This window comes from Ovis aries, chromosome 1 (assembly GCF_016772045.2).
Source record: "Ovis aries strain OAR_USU_Benz2616 breed Rambouillet chromosome 1, ARS-UI_Ramb_v3.0, whole genome shotgun sequence".
Classification (NCBI taxonomy): Eukaryota; Metazoa; Chordata; class Mammalia; order Artiodactyla; family Bovidae; genus Ovis; species Ovis aries.
Genome location: NC_056054.1, coordinates 210,644,551 through 210,668,758, shown reverse-complemented (window position 1 = coordinate 210,668,758; position 24,208 = coordinate 210,644,551). Strand labels below are relative to the sequence as shown.

At 38.1% G+C, this 24,208-nt stretch overlaps 1 protein-coding gene across 23 annotated transcripts in view; it reads right to left on the bottom strand.

Annotated features, from left to right (window-relative positions):
* TBL1XR1 (TBL1X/Y related 1) overlaps positions 1–24,208 on the bottom strand; it is a 180,256-nt gene that overhangs the window by 103,041 nt on the left and 53,007 nt on the right. For 4 of the 23 annotated variants that reach the window (XM_060393487.1, XM_060393502.1, XM_060393475.1 and 1 more), the window contains exon 1: positions 2,830–24,208. This exon is cut by the window's right edge and continues 48,325 nt beyond it. The exons of the other annotated variants lie outside the window; for them this stretch is intronic. The gene's annotated coding sequence lies outside the window, so the exon portion shown is untranslated. The remainder of the gene's footprint in view (positions 1–2,829) is intronic. 23 annotated transcript variants of the gene reach the window in all.

Here is a 24,208-nt window from a genome sequence, read left to right as displayed (position 1 = left end):
ATTCTACCCAGATATGTATTCCTACACTGACATTAAGTATACAAGGAGAACACAGAGAAATACCAGACTTTTGTTCAAAGTATACCTAGAATAACCTTACTGCTAATTTGATCCATCTGATACTGAGAAGTAATACACACACACACACACACACACACACACACATACATACACATATCAGTCCCCAGTTCCTGGCACAGAGCTCTTAAAATCCTTGTAACTTCCTAAAGATACTAACACTGGGAATGTTTTTTGTTCTAATATTTGATGTTAGATCTTGGTTTTTCACAGAGCTCTTAAATTCCTTGGAATTTGCTGGATGATAGAAATGACTTTAGTTGTAATGAGGAAACTCTCGGTGAGCTACTAGACAACTTCAGGATGGAGCTGGTCACAAAAAAGAACTCCACCACTGTCATCCTCCAGGAAAGAGAGAGCGGTGACTGGGTTAAGGTCTGGCCATGCTGCATGACGAAGCCTCCATATAAGCCTCAAAAGGATGGGACTCACAGAGCTTCACTGAATCCATAAATGCACCAGCAAGCATGGCTCTGCACCTCTTCCCCCACACTCCTGCCTCACGCATCTCTTCCATTTGTCTGTTCATCTGCATCCTCTGCTAAACCCTTCCTTTTACAATAAACTGGTAAACATAAATACGTGACTCCCTAAGTTCTATGAGCCATTCTAGCAAATTATCAAGCCCAAATTATCAAGTCACAGGAACTCCAATTTATAGACAGTTGGTCAGAAGCAACAACCTAGAACCTGTGTCTGGCATCTGAAATGGGGGTAGTCTTGTGGGACTGATCCCTTTACTTGTGAGATGATGCTAACTCCAGGCAGACAGTGTCAGAATTGAAATGAACTGTAGGACACATGTTCATTACCTTCTCATGTTTCATGTCGTGTTTTCTTATTACCTTTTCATGTTTTCTTTATGTCAATCTACAATGATTTTCTCTCCCCAAGCATTATTCAAAGAACATATATTTCACAAGGACATTATCATGGACATTTCACTCAAAAGTTGAAGACAATAAATGTGGTATACAAAGCTCACAGACAAAGAAAGACAAAAATAAATATATAATCGGAACCATCAAACGGAGAAGGCAATGGCACCCTACTCCAGTACTCTTGCCTGGAAAATCCCATGGATGGAGGAGCCTGGTAGGCTGCAGTCCATGGGGTCGCTAGGAGTCAGACACGACTGAGCGACTTCACTTTCACTTTTCACTTTCATGCATTGGAGAAGGAAATGGCAACCCACTCCAGTGTTCTTGCCTGGAGAATCCCAGGGACGGGGGAGCCTGGTGGGCTGCCGTCTCTGGGGTCGCACAGAGTCGGACATGACTGAAGTGACTTAGCAGCAGTAGCAGCAACCATCAAAAGAACCAAAACACAAGTTCTCAACATTACTGCCTCCTGAGGACAGGGATACTAAAGCCGCCCCCCGCCTTCTCCTCACTTTATTATGTGCACTCATCGCAGTCGTTGCTGCGTCGCCAAGCTGTGTCCAACTCTCTGTGACCCCATGGACTTGCAGCCTGCCAGGCTCCTCTGCCCATGTGACTTCCCAGGCAAGAATAATGGAGTGGGTCGTCATTTCCTTCTCCAGAGGATCTTCCCAACCCAGGAATTAAACCCCCATCTCCTACTTGGCAAGCAGATTCCACCACTGAGCCACCTGGGAAGCCCCATGAATTCACTACTTCCAAGATATTTTTTTCTTAAAGCACTGAAATTTCTGATTTTCTAAGTCATCCAAAGCCAGAAAATTAAACTTCTGTCATGCAAATAACAAATATTAACGATACACATGCCTTTTGTACACCCCCATCACTGGTAATTTGATAATTTAATAAGATTTAATATAAATTTTATGTAGAAAATTTTTAAGTATTTACCAATGTTTTAAAATTTAACCACTAGTACAAAGTAACTTATAAATTTGATGGTTTTTATTAAAGGCTGTTAAAGGTCCTTTCCAATTAAAACTAAAAACCTGGTCATGGCATTTTTTTCCAAAGTCATGAATAGATTCCTAGACAAAATCAAAATATGATTTGTCATATTCCCCTTTCACTGATCAAAGCAAAGCCCATAATCAAAAGGGGAAGGAGAAAGACAGTAAGTAGAAAGACTTTAGGGAAATTTTAGAAGAATCCATTTGTGATTTCTCTTTTTACTGGGCTTAATTCATAATTAATTATTACTGGAATTAATTATGCATTACACTGTAAAATACCGAATCTCTTCACTCATTTGATTACTATGAGTTGAGTGCCTACTATAAGTCAGGATCATTTCCAATGGTAAAAACAGAGCAGTAAAGAAAATTCCCTTAAGTTTTTATTTTAGTAAAAGAAGAAGAGAACAAATAATTATGAGTACATTATAATATAAGGGGACTGTCTTGTCTCAGTTTCTAAAAACAAGAGTAAATACTTAGTTTTAGCACTGTAACCATTCAGGTTCACTGACTGCAAATACAAGAAAGAAACTCCAGCAAACAGGATTTACTGAAATCATTAGCTCAGAAAAACCTGGATAGTCAGATTTTGAAATAAAGAAACCACAGCAGTTTTATGGATCAAGAATATTCCGACTCAGCCCAATTAAGTTTGTTCCTGGAATCTGTTTCAACAACTTGTGGTCAAATATGGTCCCATGGCTCTTCTATTCCCAATGAATGACTGGATTCACACATAATTAAGACTCCCATTGATTTTATTTATAGGTAGGTAAATAAACAGAAATGAGTGGAGGGTGAAAGGTTATCAATCCTGAGGCAGAGAGATCTACAAAGAACAATTATTTGTATACCATTTCTCCTGCCACAGGACGGGACTGTCGAAATCTGCTCCAAATAGACAATCTCACGCACTGCGTCGTGATGTGCTGCTGGTTTACCTCCCGGTTCAGGCGACAGCACTGGCTACCAACTTTGAGGATTATTTTAGTTTACTTCCAGAACCTTTTATTATTCCTGCAACATCAACAGAAGCTCCAAAATCAACTGACATGCACAAACATTCCAAAAATTTCCTTGGGCCTATATTTCAACTTCCCGCATTTTCTTCCAGGTCATTTTATTTGCAGTGTTTTGTCCTTGCCATTTCCTTCCATTAAGTCTTGGTATTTCTAACACCAAATTTCTGGAAGGAGAGGATTGAGGACCCTCCTCTCCAACAAAAAGCGCCTAGGCTCCCTAAGCAAACAATCCACAAACCAAAATGCGGCATAAAGTGAATCTAGTTATATTCCAATACATATCTCACCAAACTTTATTCAAATAACTGAGAGGGCCATTTTCCTATTCCACAACTCTTAAATGCCACACATAATTATAAAGATCTTACTTACAGAGCCTAGAACAGACCACCTTAGTTTCTCATTACTTTCCAACATGCATCCCTTCTTAATCTGTGATAGAACAGGTTTATTCTCAATGGTGCCCTCTTTAATTTAGTATGCTTATTCTAACAGCTTCCCCTTTCCTTCTTGTCCCATCCAGAGCCTATCCATTTTTCAAGATCCAGCTCTATTCTTTCCTGCTCAAAGTCTTTCCTTAATATTCCTACCTATCAGTGATGTTCCTCCTCTCGGAAGAACTCTGACATACAAGTCATTTCACAGTGCTGGAAAATACAGCCCAGACAGGTGAAGTGATCTGCCCCAATTTAAACAACTAGTCAAAGACAGAAGCTGGAATATAAGCCAGGTCTTTAAACTCAAAAGACTAAGGTTTATCACTAGTTCTTGCAATCTTCTCACTCTAATCTTACTTCCCACACTAATCTTACCATATTGCTCCACTCTTAAAAATTTCTCATGGATTCTCTACAGATCACAGGTCAAGTGTAATCTTCTTTAATGTTTCTGCTTGACAGCTTTAATTCATATTAATTTCCCTCTTTTCCAAATCTACTACATTTAAATCAGTATCTCACAATATAGCAACTTTTTATGCCACATATGTTATCTCATTTAATCCCCAGAACAATTTGAAAAGGCAGGAATATATTTGTCACCTTTACAAACGGCCCTAAGATGTTAAGATGCTTACATTCAAACAATTACAGTAGCTCCTCCACCAAGAGCTGCTATTTAGAACTATGTCACCACCTCCAAAGTATATGCTCTTTAAATATAGTGTATTTCAATTCTTTTTTGTTTTCCTTCTCACCACACACACAGAGTAGAAATTATGCTGAGGTGACAGATAAGCAATTCTATCTTTGTAACTAGAACTCAGACTCTTAATTTTTGATCCAGAATTCTTTCAATTATAACCGATAGCTTTTGCTTGTTAAAGGATTTCATCCTTTTCTTTAAAACCACAGGTAACATAATCTGAACCCGTTTCTGAGGAAGCAAACCCAAACTGAGGAATATTCTTCAAAACTGTCAATGTCAATGCAGTAAGACACAAAGAAAGTCTGAGGCCAGACTAAAGATTAGTCAGTGTGTGATCTTGGACTGGATCCTTTATCAGAGTAAAACAATTGTTAGAAAGATCATTTCGACAATTAGCAAAATTTGAACATGAAACACATTAAGTAATAGTACTGTATCAATATCAATACCCCTAAATTAGACCATCGCACTATGGTTACTGTAACAGGAGAATGTACTTGTTCTTTAGAAATACACACAAGCCCTGAGAGATAAAAAATCATGATGCGCAACTCTTATTCTCAAATGGTTCAGCTAAAGTAAGAATAATGAGATTAATAAAAAATAATGATAAAAGAGACAATGAATAATAATATAAAACAAATGTACAAAAATGTCCAAAACTGGTAAATCTATTTGAAAGGTATACAAGAGTTCAAATTTACAGAAAAGTTGAAAAAAGATATTGTTGAGAGAGGAATGGATGGGCATAATCCAACATTTTCTGGGAAGGGCCAGATGTTTGGGGGGCCTTCTAGTCTCTGTCACAATTACTCAGTGCTGTCACTGTAGCACAAAGACAGCCTACAGACAACAACATAAACAAATGGGCTTAGTGTGTTCCAACAAAACTTTGTTTACAAAAAAGCAGGCCTCAGTTTTGCTGACCCTTGATACAAATGCAAAAGACTGGCCATGTGGTGGTAAATGTCGGGAGCTGTGCAACAGGAACACGAAATTCACTGCGTTTTCTCTTACGTGTCTTGACATTTTTCATAATGAAGATTTAAAAACAAAGCCCTTCACCAAGAAATCTTCCTGTATGTCAATCTCTTCCTTCCCTTCCACAGCCTACCTCTTGCAGAGGAAAAGTCACAATTGATGTATTAATTTTCTCTTTAAATTCTCAACTCCCTGATGAAAGGGTCTAATCTGATGATTAACATAAATGTGGTGGTCTAACAGTATGATGGAGCACCGTTCATCTCTGGCTCTGAACACAAGTCTCTGCTTGGCACATGGGAAAGGAGACTGTTTCTGTGAGGTGTAAGGAAGGCAAGCCTGGCTGTGGTACAGGGCACACAGGCAGCTGTAGATACCTAGACAGAGGCTACCACTGTGCATAGTGGACACACTTTTAGATTTTACAAGATTTTTGTTGCTAAAGAAATAAAATTGGTGGAAGCTGCAACTAATTAAGAACCTCAGATTACTAGAAACCTAGAAAAACACAGGGTTTGAAGCAATTAAAAGAACCATCCTTGTTCCCCATCCCACAGATGGAAGAAATGGGGGTAATTCCAGCATTGTAATTAATAAATGTGAAGTCAAAACCATGAAGCATGTTGAAAAACTACAGCAATATTAATAAGCAAAATTTATTCTATTAAGAGAAGACATACGTCCATCAGCAGATGAATGGATAAGAAAGCTGTGGTACATATACACAAGGGAGTATTACTCAGCCATTAAAAAGAATTCATTTGAATCAGTTCTGATGAGATGGATGAAACTGGAGCCGATTATACAGAGTGAAGTAAGCCAGAAAGAGAAACACCAATACAGTATACTAACACATATATATGGAATTTAGGAAGATGGCAATGACGACCCTGTATGCAAGACAGGAAAAAAGACACAGCTGTGTATAACGGACTTTTGGACTCAGAGGGAGAGGGAGAGGGTGGGATGATTTGGGAGAATGGCATTCTAACATGTATACTATCATGTAAGAATCGAACCGCCAGTCTATGTCTGACGCAGGATACAGCATGCTTGGGGCTGGTGCATGGGGATGACCCAGAGAGATGTTATGGGGAGGGAGGTGGGAGGGGGGTTTATGTTTGGGAACACATGTAAGAATTAAAGATTTTAAAATTAAAAAAATAAAAAAATAAAAAAAAAGAGAAGACATACTTAAAATATATCTGTACAATGTTGACAAATTATCCAAAATTCTGCTTCTAAGCACTACTGTCAAATGTACTTATTCCAAAATACTGTCTCTTAAGTAGAGTACATTCTATTAGGTGATATAGGGTATACAACAATTCAAATGTTTCCCCTTGTCTAAAATAAGATACATGAAGACATGAACTGCTATACAAGGCACATGTAGTGAACACTATGAGCCTGTGTGTCAAGGCTTCTAAAACTGTTAAGAACACCACTCCAAGCAGGGGTAAAGGAAGAAGTGAGATGACAGAATGGAGAGAACATCAAAAAGTTCAACATATTCCCTGGAAACTGCTAAGTACTAATCCAAAGTCCTTAATACTGTCATGAGATCAGCCTCTAATACAGACGTCAAATTTGGCTCTATATACTATAATTTGAACTCTTGTGCACTTGAAGAAGTCAAGACCTCTGACCTGAAATGTTAGAACTATAAAATACTGCAAGTCCACCAATAGTAAAGCCACACTGCTGGAAATTCAATTTTGCAGGGCTAGCTTTCATATTGCTATTACAGTCAAGTTTGAGGAAAAGCAGAGCTTTAGGATCAATGGCTCCAGTCTAACAGAGCTAAATAGGTTGTTGCAAAGAGCAACAGGTTCTTTAAATAAGTGGTGGTAGCCTGAATCAAAGCACAGATCATCGTATATGTGCAGGAAAAACTCGTGGTCGGGTATCTATCTTTTCGAGGTCTTTTGCAAATAACAAATAATTAGCATCCATATCCTCACCTTCCAATTCCAATAGCGTTTCTTAAATTGCAATACAGCTAGCTCTTCCCTGGTGGCTCAGATGGTAAAGAATTTGCCTGCAATGCAGGAGACCCAGGTTCAATCCCTGGGTTGGGTAGATCCCCTCAAGAAGGGAATGGCAACCCACTCCAATATTCTTGCCTAGAGAATCCCCCAGACTGAGGAGCCTGATGGGCTACAGTCCGTGGGGGTGCCAAGAGGGGAACAGGGCTGAGAAACTAACACTTTCACTTTCACTACTTGAGTGTAGGGTACTATTTAATACAGTGAATTCCTCTCTAATAAATTAAGCTAAGTGAAAGTGAAGTCGCTCAGTCGTGTCAGACTCTTTGCAACCCTGTGGACTGCAGCCCACCAGGGTCCTCCATCCATGGGATTCTCCAGGCAAGAGTACTGGAGTGGGTTGCCATTTCCTTATCCAGGGGATCTTCCCAACCCAGGGACTGAACCCAGGTCTGCCACACTGCAGGCAGACGCTTTACCCTCTGAGCCACCAGGGAAGATAAATGAAGCTAAGAGTGCTGTTAAACATTACAAGAAGTCAACCATAGGAAAACATCAGATTGTACGATTATTTCCTACACACACTATCCCATACTTCACATTTATGTCTTTTGCCTATAAAGTGAGAAAAAGTGAAGTCTTTTTTATTAACTTGTAGAGTCACAGAAACCTGTGAACAGTGGGCCATTCAAAAGCAGGCAACGGAAATGAAAACCTTGACAGTATACTTTAGTTCAGTTCAGTTCAGTCGCTCAGTCGTGTCTGACTCTGCAACCCCATGGACTGCAGCACATCAGGCTTCCCTGTCCATCACCAACTCCCAGAGCTTGCTCAAACCCATATTTTAAAGGTCTTTTATTAATGTATAAGTAGTTTCAGGAAAAAAAATTCATGTACATGAAAAACAGTATTTTTACTTCAATTTTTTAACATCCAAATAATTTTGTACTGGGATATAGCCAATTAACAACATTGTGATAGTTTTAGGTGAACAGTGAAGGTACTCAGCCATACATATACATGTTTCCATTCTCCCCCAAGCTCCCCTCCCATCCAGGCTGGCACATAACACTGAGCAGAGTTCCATGTGCCATAAAGTAGGTTTTTGTTGGTTATCCATTTTAAATATAGCAGTGTGTACATGACCTTCCCAAAGTCCTCAACTATCCCTTCCTGCTGGCAACCATAAGTTTACTTTCAAAGTCTGTGAGTCTCTTTCTCAAAACAGTATTTTCACTTTCTTAAGCATAAAAGAATACACACATTAATAAAAACTTCTAAATTTAAGTCTTGAAAAGTTACAGTTACATAAAATCTTCACTTTAATTGATTTGTACCAATTACACATTGAAGCAAACCTATACCAACATCACAGAAAGAAAGCTTTTATTTTAAGCCAATGTTTCCCAACCAAAATCCAGGCTATTCTCAAAGTGAGAATTTTGGCACAGTCTTTAAAATAAAAGCCTGTAAAATGAGCAAACAAGATAAATGTTTAAAACATGAAACAGGCTAAGCTCAGTTTTTTCTATTTTAAAAGCCACTCCAAAATCTCACTTCAAAGAAATAAAGACACCTACTTTTTTCATGTTCTTAATTCTTATTTTCAATTTGAGTCTTATCACTAAAAGGTCCTTAAATCATTCTGCCTAACAGCCAGGTATTTAAATATACTTGCATCAATCAGCTTATATAACTAAGAGGTTTCTTTCAAACCTTAAAACAAATGATTTAAATACACCTATCACAAAAGTACAAATAGGTACTAGTACATGTTCTCCTCTAAGAATATTCTCTTCTAATGGATCTTTTACAAAGTAACAGCATAAATTCCTGAATCAGGAAATGTACCTTTTAGATTTTCCTGGAAGGATAACAATGAAATTCCATTTACACTATCACAGTTTACAGGTTTCTGAAATCTTGCAAACTTCAATCCGCAGTCAACGAATCCCAACTATGACAAATGTGATGGACTAACGCTTTAATTTTCAGTTCTCACCAACTTTTCCCTCTTGCTATAGTATCTCATTCCCACTGCTCATTGTGTTTTACAACAAGCTTAGTTAAGCCAAAAAAGAAAAGAATTAGCTCAAGAAGGTGATCAGTTTTCAGGATAATTCATAATAATGTCGGCTAACCAAATCCTTCAGGGCAATAATCTATTTTCACTCTCTCATTTTGCTATTTGACAGAAATGTGGAAACGGATGAACCCTGAAAAGAACAACCCTTCATAAATATGAAAGCAAAGTAGAAGAGAAAAATGGAAATCCTTCAACAACCTTTGTTCCATGCAGAAATCCATTCTGTCAATTTAAGGACAAAATAACTCAATCTCTGCTTGAGTTCCTTCAATGATGAGTGCTTTCATGTGAGGGTGCCCATTTTATTCAAGTATTAGCTCAAACTGTTACAAAGTTCTTTCCTCTCTAGCATTCAAAGGTATCTACCTGTAACTTCTACTTAGGGCCCCTGCTGCTGCTACTGCTGCTAAGTCCCATCAGCGCAGCTAAGTCGCGTCAGTCGGGTCCGACTCTGTGCAACCCCATAGACAGCAGCCCAGCAGGCTCCCCCGTCCCTGGGATTCTCCAGGCAAGAACACTGGAGTGGGTTGCCATTTCCTTCTCCAATGCATGAAAAGTGAAAAGCCTCTACAGCTACATAAAACAAGCTTTTAACCTGCTCTAAATGAAAACCTTAGGTACTGGAAGGACTTTGTCTCAGTCTCATTCCCAAGTGTTCTATTTCCCATTTTAAAAGATTGTGATGTAACAATTACAAAAGCTGCTCCAGTTTGTGTCCTTCTAAAAATATGACTCCTACAATGAAACACAGTACTTTTATTTACAGCAGTTTTTCTTCAATACTTAGTGAATTTGTTCTTATTTTAGACAACAGGATGACAGCCGTCAGTAAAACTCAATCTCTTCAACCACTAATAAGATCTAGGAAGTACAGATAAAAATTCACAAAATATTAATAATCAATAGTCTGTAATAACCTAAGTGGGAAAAAAAATTTGGAGAAGGATACATGTATAATTGAAACGAACACAACACTGTTAATCAACTATACTCCAATAAAAAATAATTTTTTTAAAAAATTCACAAAAATCTGTCATTGTAACAAATGGATGCTGAGACAACTGAATATACACATGCAAAAGAGTGAGGCTAAAACCCTACTTCCTATCACATAAAAATCAGTTTAAAATCAATCAGAAACCTAAGTGACATTAGATTTAAGCAATGGTTTCTATACTTAAAGCAAAAGAAACAAAAGAAAAGAACATTAACTGCCATCAAAAAAATGTGAAACGTTTTTGCTTCAAAGAAACACAATTTTTAAAAAATAAAGTTATCAACAACAACAAAAGCCCCAGTAATAATGGTTATCGAGGATATGTATAAACAGTAAACCTCACACACTGCTGGTGTGAATATAAAATACAGTCACTTTGAAAAATGCTGGCATTTCCTCAATTATTAGCATTTCGTTTGAAATAATGAATTATTAGAAAATTTTTTAAAAAATGAAAATTTCAAAAAGATACTTAGTGTAAAATTGACATGTCATTAAAAGATTTCATAAAAATAAAAAACTTTATCAGGATATGTTTCCTTTCTATATGGTACTTACCAATGACTACAACGACCCATTTGCAACTGTCTTTATACTTATTCCTGACAATTTAAAAAATTCACTAAATTCTTCAGTTACTAGATTTTCAAATTTTTAAGATTAAAAAAAAAATTATCCCTCACACTGACAAGAGATTGTATTATCAAATAGTTAAGTTGGAAAGCAATGACTTGTAATCAAAGTTATAGTACGGGTGATTAAAAATAATAGCTTCTAGAGGAAGATCATGTATTTACAAAAAAGTATATGCAGAGTACATCATGCAAAACGCTGGGCTGGATGAAGCACAAGCTGGAATCAAGACTGCCATGGGAAATATCAATAACCTCAGAGATGCAACACCACCCTAATGGCAGAAAGCAAAGAAGAACTAAAGAGGCTCTTGATGAAAGTGAAAGAGGAGAGTGAAAAAGCTGGCTTAAAATTCAACATTCAGAAAACTAAGATCATGGCATCTGGTCCCATCACTTCATGGAAAATAGACGGGGAACAATGGAAACAGTGAGAGACTATTTCTTTGGGCTCCAAAATCACTACAGATGGTGATTGTAGCCATGAAATTAAAAAACGCTTGCTCCTTGGATGAGAAGCTATGACCAACCTAGACAGCATATTAAAAAGCAGAGACATTACTTCATCAAAAAAGGTCTGTCTAGTCAAAGCTATGGTTTTTCCAGTAGCCATGTATGGACATGAGAGGTGGGACTATAAAGTTGAGCACCAAAGAATTGATGCTTTTGAACTGTGGTGTTGGAGAAGACTCTTGAGAGTCCCTTGGACTGCAAGGAGATCAAACCAGTCAATCCTAAAGGAAATCAGTCCGGAATATTCACTGGAAGGACTGATGCTGAAGCTGCAACTCCAATATTTTGGCCACCTGATGCGAAGAACTGACTCATTGGAAAAGACCTTGATGCTGAAAAAGACTGAAGGTGGAAGAAGAAGGGGACAACAGAGGATGAGATGGTTGGACAGCATCACCAACACGATGGACATTGAGTTTGAGTGGGCTCTGGGAGTTGGTGATGGACAGGGAAGCCTGGCGTGCTGCAGTCCATGGGGTTGCAAAGAGTCAGACACGACTGAACAAGCAAACTTAAGCTCTAGCCAATAAAGCTGATACAGATACTGCATTTTCCCCCACAAATTATGAATAGTAAATGCTTGGTTCTCTCGAAACAAGAAAACACTCATAAAGCAAAGATTGCTGGGTACCCCTTCCTCATCCCGAACTTCGTGATTCAACTGCTAGGCTTGGGACAAGACCAGGGATTTGCATTTATTACAAGTTATCAAAAGATGCTGATGCTGTCAGAGGCCTACTACATGATCCTGAATCATATTAACAATATTCTGCTGAGAACAAAGACTGGTAATGTTTATGATCCAATTATCATTTGTCAAACATATTTTACCAAACAATCAGTACATGCTTCCATTAACATGCCCATGAAGTATCTTTCAAGCCTTTGCTCAGCTATTCTGCATCCATGAAATCTTTGATTCTCCTGATGGGAAATAACTGCTTACTCCTTTGAATCCAAGTCCTTTCTTGCACCATCCATAAAATAACGATTATCAGGTTTATTTAGTTTCAGCTTTATTTAGACAAATAATTGAATATAAATAGCTAGACAAATGATACTAATTATAATTAGTATCATTTGTCTAGCTATTTATATTCAAGACTTATATCATCTATTAAACTAAGTTTCATGGTAGCCAACAGCTCTTCAAGAGTTCTCAGCACAGGCTCTCCAAAAATACTGAATAAAAAACATGTTCAGTAAATAATCAGAATCAATATCTTTCATTTAATCTCTGGAAAAGAGGAAGGCATAGTACATAAGCTTTTAGAGAGACATGAATTGAAAACCAAATCCTTTTCAAATGACTGTACATAATGCTAAATTATAATACTTAACAATTTAGGCACAAGATTAGGAGTAAGAACACAAGATTAGGAGTAAGAGGCTCAAAACCTAGCTTCAACAGAAACTTAACAATATAACCCTTGAGTTGGTCAATTAACCTACTCTGCTCATAAAATGTATTCATAAAATGTATTTACAATCTAAAATCAGACTATATGCTTTCAACATGAAATCTGCCAAGGATAGATTAAAATCAGTATATACCTGCTGTCCAAGTTCAATTATATTATTTATATTAAAAATATCTTTTATGGCATTTATTAGATATGCTATCACCTGACCTATATAAACAAACTCTGCTTGTACACATGGTGGTTTAGTCGCTAAGTCATGCCCAACTCTTGAGGCCCCATGGACTGTAGCCTGCCGGGCTCCTCTGTCCATGGGGTTCTCCAGGCAAGAACACTGGAGTGGGCTGCCATTTCCTTCTCCAGGGGATCTTCCCGACCCAGGAATTGAAGCTAGGTCTCCTGTATTGCAGGCATATTCTTTACTGACTGAGCTACAAGGGAAGTTCCCACCAATTTCCTTGAAAACAAGAATCATTCCTATGGTATCTCCAACATCAGGGAACATCACAGAACATAGCAAAGAATTCAGCAACACTTTAAAAATGTTCAGTTATCTGAATTTTCAGCATGAGTTATAATTCTATATTTTCACATAACTCCAATGTATTATCTTTCATCTGTTTACCCAACTTTAGCAGACTATGAGCTCCTTCAAGAGAAAAAGGGGACCCAAGTGTTATTCATACCCCAATGCCTAACACAGAACCTAGTGAACAGCAGGTGCTTAAGAAATACACAAAAGTACTGCGTCTTTCATGATCTCACATATTCTTTTTCAAATAAGTGTGTAAGACTATTTTTTAGTATCTACACTAGCAATTTAGAGAAGAAATGAGATCCAAAGCAGCTCCAGCAACTCAAGTCCTAAATATAAGAAACGCATAGCATATTTGGAATCCTATCTAATCTATGATGAACTTCAATATCAGAACAATAAAGGGATCACTTTCTGAAACGTATCAGGTCAATTTAAGGAGTTTTAGAGGGACAGGAAGGCTTTCCCAGATGGTGCTGTGGTACAGAGGCCTGCAATGCAGGAAGACTCCGGTTCAATCCCTGGGTTGGAAAGATCTCCTGGAGTAGGAAATGGCAACCTGCTCCAGTATTCTTGCCTGGAGAATCCCATGGACAGAGGAGCCTGGTGGGCTACAGTCCACAGAGTCGCAAAGAGTTGGACACAAGTGAGCAGACACACATAAAGAGGGAGAGGAAGGGCTGTTTAAACACACACAGACAGTCCTCGTTTTGTACAGTCGTGCGGGACCATAAAAATGACTTTGTTAGACGAAATCAAGCCAAGTAACCTTAATCAGCGGGAACTGTTGGACGACCTTTTAAAACTATCAGTTATATATGTATAAGAGGATAAAATATAGGAGAACTAATACTCACTTAGTACACCCTAATTTAAAAAACGAGAACAACTGTGAACCAAAGTGCTTTATTTGCTTATAAATAAACTTATCCAGCAGTCTGAATAGCACCTGCCTCCTCTAATGGTATAACTTACAATACAGAGGGAGAGCATCTTTTACATTTTACACATCTTGGGAAACTGCCACAGCATTGTCTAAATTGGGACCAGCTTCTAACATTTCATCCCCTGCACTTTCAATGTTAGAAGAGTCCCATTAGTGTGAAGATTTCTGCCAGCATCACTTCCTCTGGACATCGCCCTTTTCAGCACAGCCACTTCCCCTCATTCATCCCTAAGTCTGCCTTCATTAAGCTCCTCTGCTGCAAAGTCAGAGTCTCTAGAACAGTGGCAACATTCTTTTCTTCTGTAACTCTATTCACATCTGATTCAAATGCCACTTTCAGAGTTATCCCTTTTCTTTTCCTTATCGTACTTTCATTTTTATTGACATTAAGGTGTGGCTTAATAAAAGTTCTGTGATGTTCAGAAGACAGTAAGTAGATTTACTGAGGGAAACAAGTAAGGAATATTATGGAGGCAAATGTTTAATGGCCATAAAAATTAATTAGGTTATGTATTTTTTTAAAAATCTACATGCCAAAACCATCATATGCAAAATTAAAAGGTATGATTAACTGAAAAAAAGTTACAATTCATTTCCCACATAAAAAATTAACTTCCTTCATATATAACAAGATCTTTAAGGAAATGACCCTTCATTCAGAATGTAGGAAACAAACAGCTTACAGAAAACAAAAATTTTAAAGCCTGAAACATGAAAGGATGCTCATAAAAATTTAAAGTTTGAAACATGAAAAGACAGTCTTCCTGTAAGAGAAATGTAATTAGGAGTTCACCAAGAACTTCTGATAAAACCTGGATAAAACTCAGATATAATGCTGAGCAAGTTATAAATAAGGACACTTACTGTATGATTTATATGAAGTATGAAAAAAATGAATTGATACTATAAGTCAAGATGACATTCACCTTTCCATAGGCTGGGGACAAAAAGAGGAAGGGGGCAAAAAAGGTAAAACAGTGTACTAATATACAATATTTTAGAGGGAAAAAGTTGAGAGAACATATATTATTATTTGTATGTAAAATCATCTCTGGAAGGACATATAAGAAAATGAGAACACTGGTTCCTCCAAGGAGGGGAACCAAGTAGTTGCAGGAAGATTTTTCCATGTATATACTTTGGCAAAATTTAAACTTTGAGCCATGTAAAATGTTTAAATCTTCAAAATGATGACACTAAAAAATGATTACTTGAAAGAGAAGCAAAAATAGGAATCCATAAAGAGATTATCAGAGCCTAGATTAAAATAATTGCTCATCACTTCTCAGAGAAAGACTATCTAGAAATGTTTTAAAAGGAAAAGGCCACAATATTTGGGATTTAGATACACTGTGAAATTAGTTAAATTACTGCAGCTTATTGTGAGGTTCCAATACAAGAGCAATAGGAAACTATGTTTCTGAGAACAAAGAGAATTTATTTAGCAAAATAGGGATGTTCAATCTCAACATATCTTTTTGACATGAATCCAAATAAGAGAGAAGAGACAGTTCTAAATACTTAAGTAGAAAGGAAACAGAAAGAAAGAGACTAGACAGAGCCCCAGAAGCTATGTTTAATAAGGAATCAGTGAACTGTAAAGGGCAGAGCATTGAATTTTTTTTATATAAAAATATAAAAAACCACATAAAATGTTATGGTCGTGAGCATTCACGGTAAGGTGCTTGCTGTCTTCTACTTCTACTACCTTGTACAATGAGAACTCTGGTTTGGGAGCCCCAAAGACCTAGATCCAAATCTACCCCTGCCCGGTCATTACTAAGAACAAGTCTGGGCATGACACTTCTGAGCCTCAGCTCCTACTTGTTTAAAATCAGGATATTACCACCCACACCTTGTAATATTCTCATAAGGGTTAGAGATAATGCATTTAAAAATAAAAATCGAGTAACAACAAACCTTAGCACAATGCCTGGTGAATAAAAGGCACAAAAAGGGGGGAGGGGAATTTATTCTTGCCTCCTCTGCATGTAAAAATACTATAATTCTTTTTACAGTGTGTGTTAAGTCACTTCAGTCATGTCTGACACTTTGTGACACTGTGGACAGTAGCCTGCCAGGCTCCTCTGTCCATGGGATTGATTCTCTAGGCAAGAAAAGAATACTGAAATGGGTTGCCATGCCCTACTCCAGGGGATCTTCTCTACCCAGGGATCGAACCCACATCTCTTGTGCCTCCTGCATTGGCAGGCGCGTTCTTCACCACGAGCGCCACCTGGGAACCTTTTTATAGGAGATGGTTTGATTTTTTTGTGTCTAGGACACATGACAACAAACAAAAAAAGAAAACTATTTTATTTGCCTAGACACAAAGACCCTTCATGATGAAGAAATAAGAAGGCGAAGAGAATCACACTCACGTTTATACCCATTCCTTCTCATCAAAACACTAAGGTCCCAAACTTAGAAGGAGGAAAAAAGAAAAAACCTAAATGGAAAAGGTACCTTTGGTCATTCCAAATACCCACTGTCAAATCTTAAACACTTTAAGGAAATCATTGACAACTTTCAATACAAATTTCTGCTGTAGAGGCCTTTAGATTCCAGTGGAAGAGAAAGCAGGAAACATAAAAGCAAAAAGCATTCTGAGGGTTAATTCCAGCCACCGTATATTCCTAAAACAAGTTTCTTATATGGCAGCCATGGTCGGAGCACAAAACACAGAGACGCAGACATAGAGAACCGACTTACAGGCACAGAGGGGTCAGGAGAGGGTGGGACAAATTGAGAAAGTGGCACTGGAACATATTCATTACCATATGCAAACCAGATAGCTAGTGGTGGGAAGCTGCCATAAGATGCAGGGAGCTCAACCCCATGGCACTGGGCGGGCAGGAGGGAGGTTTAAGAGGGAGGGAACATATAAATATGTATATTTGTGGCTGATTCACATTGTTGTACGGAAGAAGTCAACACAACACAACATTGTAAAGCAATTATCCTCCAATTAAAAAAAAATACACAAAAAAAACAAACATACTGGTTAGTAAGGCTGATTTGAAACTATGGGTGCAATAAGCTTTGAACTGTTTGTACCAGCAATGTTTATTGCTCATTGTTAACAGTGTGATTGATGGTTTGCACCTGGTTTTGGTAAGACCTCCAGAGAGCTCTGCCACTGGGGCTGGTTACACAGCACAAATATGCCTTTGTTGCCAGCAAGGATATAAGAAGTCCCAGCTGAGACTCCACTGTCGGTTCCCTGGTTCCAGGGTGCTTCGTGCACACTCACTGATCCTGACCTGAGAGAAAGCATAGCTGGTATGATCTACAGAGGCAGGTCCACTGCAGCTCACGCTCAGCCTCTTCAGGCCCACTGCCTGAGGCAAGCTGCGGTTGTGAAGCATAACCTTACCCCAGTGCAGTTGCTGTGCTATACCCTTTTACAGTAGTAAACCACAGACTAATCATAATCAGCACCGTCATTTCAGGTCCCTTGAGTCTTCTTTAGCAATCAAACCCTGCCTAACCACCACTATTAGGGGAACAGATTTTAAAAAAAAGAAAAAGAAAAAATAACAACCTGTAATAACTGTGATGAAAAAAATAAAAACAGAATGATCTGATAGTGAAATGCCGTAAGAGGCACTGAGATGAGAGACTACAGCCACGAGGTGGGGGCGGGGAGGGGGTTGTGGAGGGAAATATGAGTTAAATTCAAGCAAATGCTAACCAAGGGCGGGAGAATTCCAATAAAGTACATAGACTCTGGGATGAGAACAAGCTGGATGTGAGCAAAAGTGTGGTTAGACAGTGGTTAAGTAAGGGGAAAATGGTAGGAAATTAAATCAGATCAGAGGACCTAATAAATGTGCATTTCGACTTTCTCACTGGTTTTGCTGCCTCTATCTTTTTAAACAGTCCTTCACCCTCACTCCAACCTTTACAATGCCTCCAGAGTAAACTTTATAAAAGGTAAATATGATCATATAATGTGGCATATTAAAATAAATGAATGTGAAATCCTGGGAATGACATTATATTTGCTTATTATCTCTCCTCTCATATCACATAGTTTCAAAATACCCTAAGGTTGAGTCACATATTTCCCCAGAATTCTGTTCATTTTTTTAAACCACACAGCATGCACAGTATACATACTCTATGCAGGATAATGATTAAGAACCAGACACATCTTCTCTCTAGAGTTTGAAATATATATATATATATATATATATATATATATACCCCTCCGCAAACACACACATACACACACACACAAACACACAGTATTGGACATCTGTTGTTTTTGGCTGTAAGCATCCAGTCTCCTTCTGGAACAACATCTAATTTTGCTTTTAAAACACAATACAGCTCCTACTGCACTGAGTCCTGGTTGGATTTTCATTCAGCATTATCTTCTCCTCCCCTGGCCAAAGAATGAAAACAACTGAAGCTAGGCAAATCAGATTCTCTCCTAGGTATCTGAATGTGAAGAGAGAAAAACTATATAGGAAAATAATTGCAGATTAGCAACTTCTGCCAAACCAGCTCATTGATTCCTATGACCCAGATCTCTTGCTCTTCAGGGTTTTTTCGTTTTGTTTTGGTTTTCCTTCATTCAGCCACCACGTATCATTCCTCTTTCTTTGCTTCAATTTCTGTTGCTTACAACTAAAATAGTCAGAAGTCAAAAAATCAAGTGTGACACAGGTCAGCAGAAATCACACTGCAGCAGAAATCATGAAGGACAATAGAGGAAAAGCTGCTATCTAGTGGGAGACAAAACCCTGTGTTGCTGCTATTGAAGGGAAACATGAGAATTCAGTCCCCATGACTGTCATATTCTTCAAGATGTCCAATTATTCATGAAGTTAGAAAATGGGAACAATTCGTTATGGTCAAAGCACAATTGCAATTTTCTGAAATGCTTGGCTTTGCAGCTTTAAAATGATTCTTGTTTTTCCTTTCCTCTTCTATGTATCAAATTTAACTGGAGCTAATTTGAGACACCCCGTTCCTTGGGGAAAGAGAGGGCACACCTGTAATTTCCCAATGCGGACTTTAAGTTACTATACCTCTAATATGCTCTAGTAACATCCTTCTCATCCTGTAGGACGGTTACACCTCTGTATTAATAAAATGTTATCTACTTCCCTAAAAGCAAGAACGTTTGAATCTCAGTGCCTACTTAATAGGACAGATGGCATATAATAAAAATAACCAAGATAATAATAAACCTTCCAATTATTAAATATCTACATCATTCCTAGCACTGCTAGGCACTTTTCATTTATTTCCAATTCTCACAATCAAGGTAACAAAATATTATTATTTCCAGTTACAGCTGCAAAAACAGGCTCAAAGGAAATTACCCAAAACTATTAAGCTAGAATTCCCTCAGTCTCTCAGAATCCAAACCCCTCCATCTTCCCACTTTTTCCAGAGACCAGGATTTAAACCAGAAAGTTTTTCAAACTGCAGGTTATAACCAATTAGTAGATCATAAAATAAAGTTAATGAGTCATACTTTTTGTTAATGAAACAGATAACATGAGTGTATCACATCAAAGGCAAACACTGTTTCACAAAACTCTTAATTCCAGTGTTACATACTATACAAGGCAGCAATGTTAAATGTATGTCTTACTGTGGACCACAGACCAAAAGATTCTGAAAGCCGTGGATATACTCATGGTCATTATTGCAGTCGTATGCACTGACACGTCTCAATTTTTCATCAAAAGTCTGATGTTAAAAACATTTGGGCAATAAAATCCTTCACCCAATATCAAAGACACTACCAAAGAGGAGGAGGGGGATGGGATGGGGTTTACAAAGTTTTAAGTGAAAAGGCAGTATTTGGGACATAAGTACCATATTCTCCCCCCTCCAGCAGAGTGTATGCTAAAACGACACTGAACACCCATACAGGACTCAAAGAACAAAAATGTTCTAGCTATTCTCTTATTCCTTCCCCCCAAATTTTTACTAAATCATTTTCAAAAATACTTCCTTACTTTTTGCTGTGCTTCACTAGAGATATCAACACAGTTTTATCAGTTTTCTGACCATCTTCATGAGTGACTGGATATTCTCCAAGATATACTGTCTCTTTGAAAAATATGTGTATTCCCTAGTAGTCCAATGTTAAGACTGCCTTCCAACGCAGAGAATGCAGATTCAGTGCCTGGCTGGGGAGCTAAGACCCACATGCCTGACCACCAGAAAACCAACACCATATCCTAACAAATTCAACAAAGACTTTACAATTAAAAATGACTTCACTCACATGTATAACCCTACATATCAAAAAAGGGTGGGAGGGGCATTCAAAAGGTGATGACTGGCAGGGTCACTATGGTTATGCATGTTTTCTTCTACAACACAACAGCAATGAGCATTACAACTTAGATCGAAAATTAAAATATTCTTTACTACAAGGGGACAGGGCCGGATGATTTAGTAAATCTTCTAAGGAACACTGAGAGAGAGATGTTGTTTAAGAATGTGTTTAAGAACATCAGGAAGATACCCTGGAAAAGGAAATGGCAACCCACTCCAGTATTCTTGCCTGGGGAATCCCATGGACAGAGGAGCATGATGGGCTACAGTCCATGGGGTCGCACAAGAGTCAGACAGGACTGGGCAACTAACACTTTCTTTTTAAAGACGGATCTACCTTTTAAAAATTAGTCACAAATTGGTCAATTACAGTAGGAGGCAGTGGACTGAAACAGATGTATCTCTCTCTCCTCCAGCCCAAGGTCCCACTGAAATGACAGGGAAAAAAAATTAAATTTAAATGATAGCACTGTTGCAGATCAAGGAAAGACGTCACTGGACAATCATAAATTTTAAAGAATTCTGGGTATATAGAAATTATGATGGCGAGACTGCAATAAAAGAGGGGAAAAGGATGAAATCACATGTAAGACACTAAAGTCTTTTCCAGGACGAGAGAGAGAAATTCTATGTTATAATCAAATTAATCACAACTCCCAGAAGGAGGAAACAATTAGGGGACTTCATCAGGGTACTGCATTACCCTACTCTGGACAGATGATCCCCTCCCCCCTCTCTCTGTGAACTGAGATGCAAGGAGTGGCAGCTTCTGCCTTTAAGATAGAGCCGGGGGCTGATCTCCACAAAGCAGGCACTTCTGCCTGGATCAGGGTTCTTATGAGTAGCCAGATCTGAGGGAAGAGCAGAACAGAAAGATGGAAGGACCATCAAGCTTCCAACACTAAGAGGGAAATAAAAGGGGAAAGAGGGAAAAGGCAAAGCAAAGCGGGGCAATGCAGCAATCTCAATGCTATCTGGGTGAAATCTAGAAAGCACTACCCCACTGCACTACTTAAAGACTCCACAGCTATCCAGGCGAGAGGCACACTGCCCTACCCTCTCCTCAGCCACTCTCTCTTGGAGGTCTGGTCTGCTGGTCCACATCTAAGACTCTATCACCGTAACTACCACTCAACACAAAGGCCTGGTGGAGAGAGAACTACTTACTGAGGCAGACACACTTCAACTGCCAGCATCAACCATGATTCCCCAAACATCTGAGGAACACTTAACAGAATAAAAGGGGAGCAAGATGAACAGAGAGGAGGAAAACGCATGTGTGCTGGGGGGCGGGTGGGGGAGGTGTAGTAATACACGGACAGGCAAAACTAAACACCAAGTTAGTTATCTATACCATAAGGCAGCCGAAGAGATTTTTCCCTTAAAGGGAAGGGAAATTTACCTTACTTCCAAAGTAAAGGAAAACACACACATAGATGGTTAACTGTAAGAAAATAGAAAATGTGAATTAAAATCTAAAGGGCCCAACATCTACTTACATAAGATATCCAAAAGTGGAGGGAAATTAATCCGAACAAGGGGACACATTTAACTTTCCAAGAGCTAAGCCAAGATTCAGTCATCAAACTGAAAGACATGCAATGCAACAAAAATCAAGTGAAAAAAAAAAACATATCCAGGATGATGCTGGAAAAATTTCAGAACACTGAGAAAGGTTCCAGATACCAGAATCACTCTATCATTCATTTTCTCATCAAAAATACAGGATACTAAAAGATAACAGAGCAGTTTCCTCCAAATTCAAAGGGAAAAATATTTTGAAACCAGATTTCTACAGACCTTCACCAACATGTGTGTTACAAATTAATGGTTTACCAGATAACCTGAAGAGCCAGATGCCTATGTTGCAAACAACCTCACTCACCACGTGCATATTATCACTTTCTATACAGATGCTACGGCATGACAAAGGCTGGAAAGCACTGCTCTCACAAGTCAGATTTCCCATCAAGAGTCAAAATAAAGATGTTTTCAAACTTTGAAAAACTAAAATTTTACTTACCGAAAAAAAAGAAAAGAAAAGATACACCACCAAAACAGAAAGGAATCCAATAAAACACATGATATGGAAGAAACAGTGGCAGCTGAATTATATCAAAATAATGTATGAATAAGAAAATAAAAGAGGATCCACTTATCCCTAGCTGTAGATAATTCTCTTACAGTAAACATTTAATAAGACAGTATTGTATCTTCCTCTTCAAAAATACTACATAATAAAAAAAGTTAATAGTAATTCTTCATTTCTAAAATCATTCTATAGGAAACTAAGGCACAGAACTAAGCAGTTTTAAACCCCAATCTTTACTTTGTAAAAACGTTAGGCTATCAAGTCAACAGAACAGTATGCATATAATCCCAACTGCTACTAAACTGTATGTAAATGAGGCATTAAATATTTTCACATTGATACATATCGATAATATATGTAAATATAGATGACACATAGATCAATGTATATACTTATATATCTGTGTGTATGTATATATATCATACTCCTTAGCTGCACAAAAACACATTTGAAAGGCTATACACCAAACTCTTCAGCTGTCTCTAGTGAATAGAATGAGGTCAAACTGAGAACTTTTACCTGTCACTTTATAATATACATCTGTTTAGTTGGGTCACTCATTTTCTTATGTATACATGATATATCAAAGATAAACTTACTTCTAAAAGCAGGGTCTTGAAGAGATATATGCACACCCACGTTCACAACAGCCAAAAGATGAAAGCAACCCAAGTGTCTGGTGACAAATTAAAGGGTAATCGAGACGTGGTCTATATACATACAATGGAATATTACTCAGCCTTAAAAAGGAAGAAAATTCTGAGACATGCTACTACACGGAAGAACCTTGAGGACATTATGCTGAGTTACAGAAGCCAATCGCAATAAGACAAAACACCATATAGTGGCCACAGTGTAATCAAATTCACCGAAACAGAAAGGAGAAGGGCGGTTGCCAGAGGCTGAAGAGCAGGGGAAATAGGGAGCTGTTCTTTAATGGGTATAAATATGAAAAGAGTGCTGGAAGACTGACTGCACTTGAAGGTGCTTAACTATTTCATTATGTGTGCTAGGTCGCTTTAATCGTGTACAGCTCTTAGAACCCAATGGACTGCAGCCCGCCAGGCTCCCTGTACATGGGATTCTCCAGGTGAGAATATTCGAGTGGGCTGCCATGCCCTCCTCCAGACATTATTTTACCACAATTACTGGGGTGACCAAAAAGTTCACTTGGTTTTTTTCTGTAAGATTGCTCTAGTAGCAGTTGGTTGTCTTTTACTTCATTTGAAACAATTTTGTTAGATTGTATTGTGACAGTTGTCATATCAGCATGCATTTAAAACAATATTTATCAAAACTGGTCAATTTTTATGTAGCCATTTTAATATTGACAATGTAAGAAATACCACACTTTCAACATATTATGCTTTATTATTTCCAGAAAGGTAAAAACACAACTGAAATGCAAAAAAAAAAAAGGCTTGCACAGTATATAGAGAAGGTGCTGTGACTGATAGAATGTGTCCAAGCAGTTTGCAAAGTTTCCTGCTGGAGATTTCTCACTGGATGATGTTCCAGTTAGGTGGATCAGCTGAAGTAGATAGCGATCAAACTGAGACATTAACTGA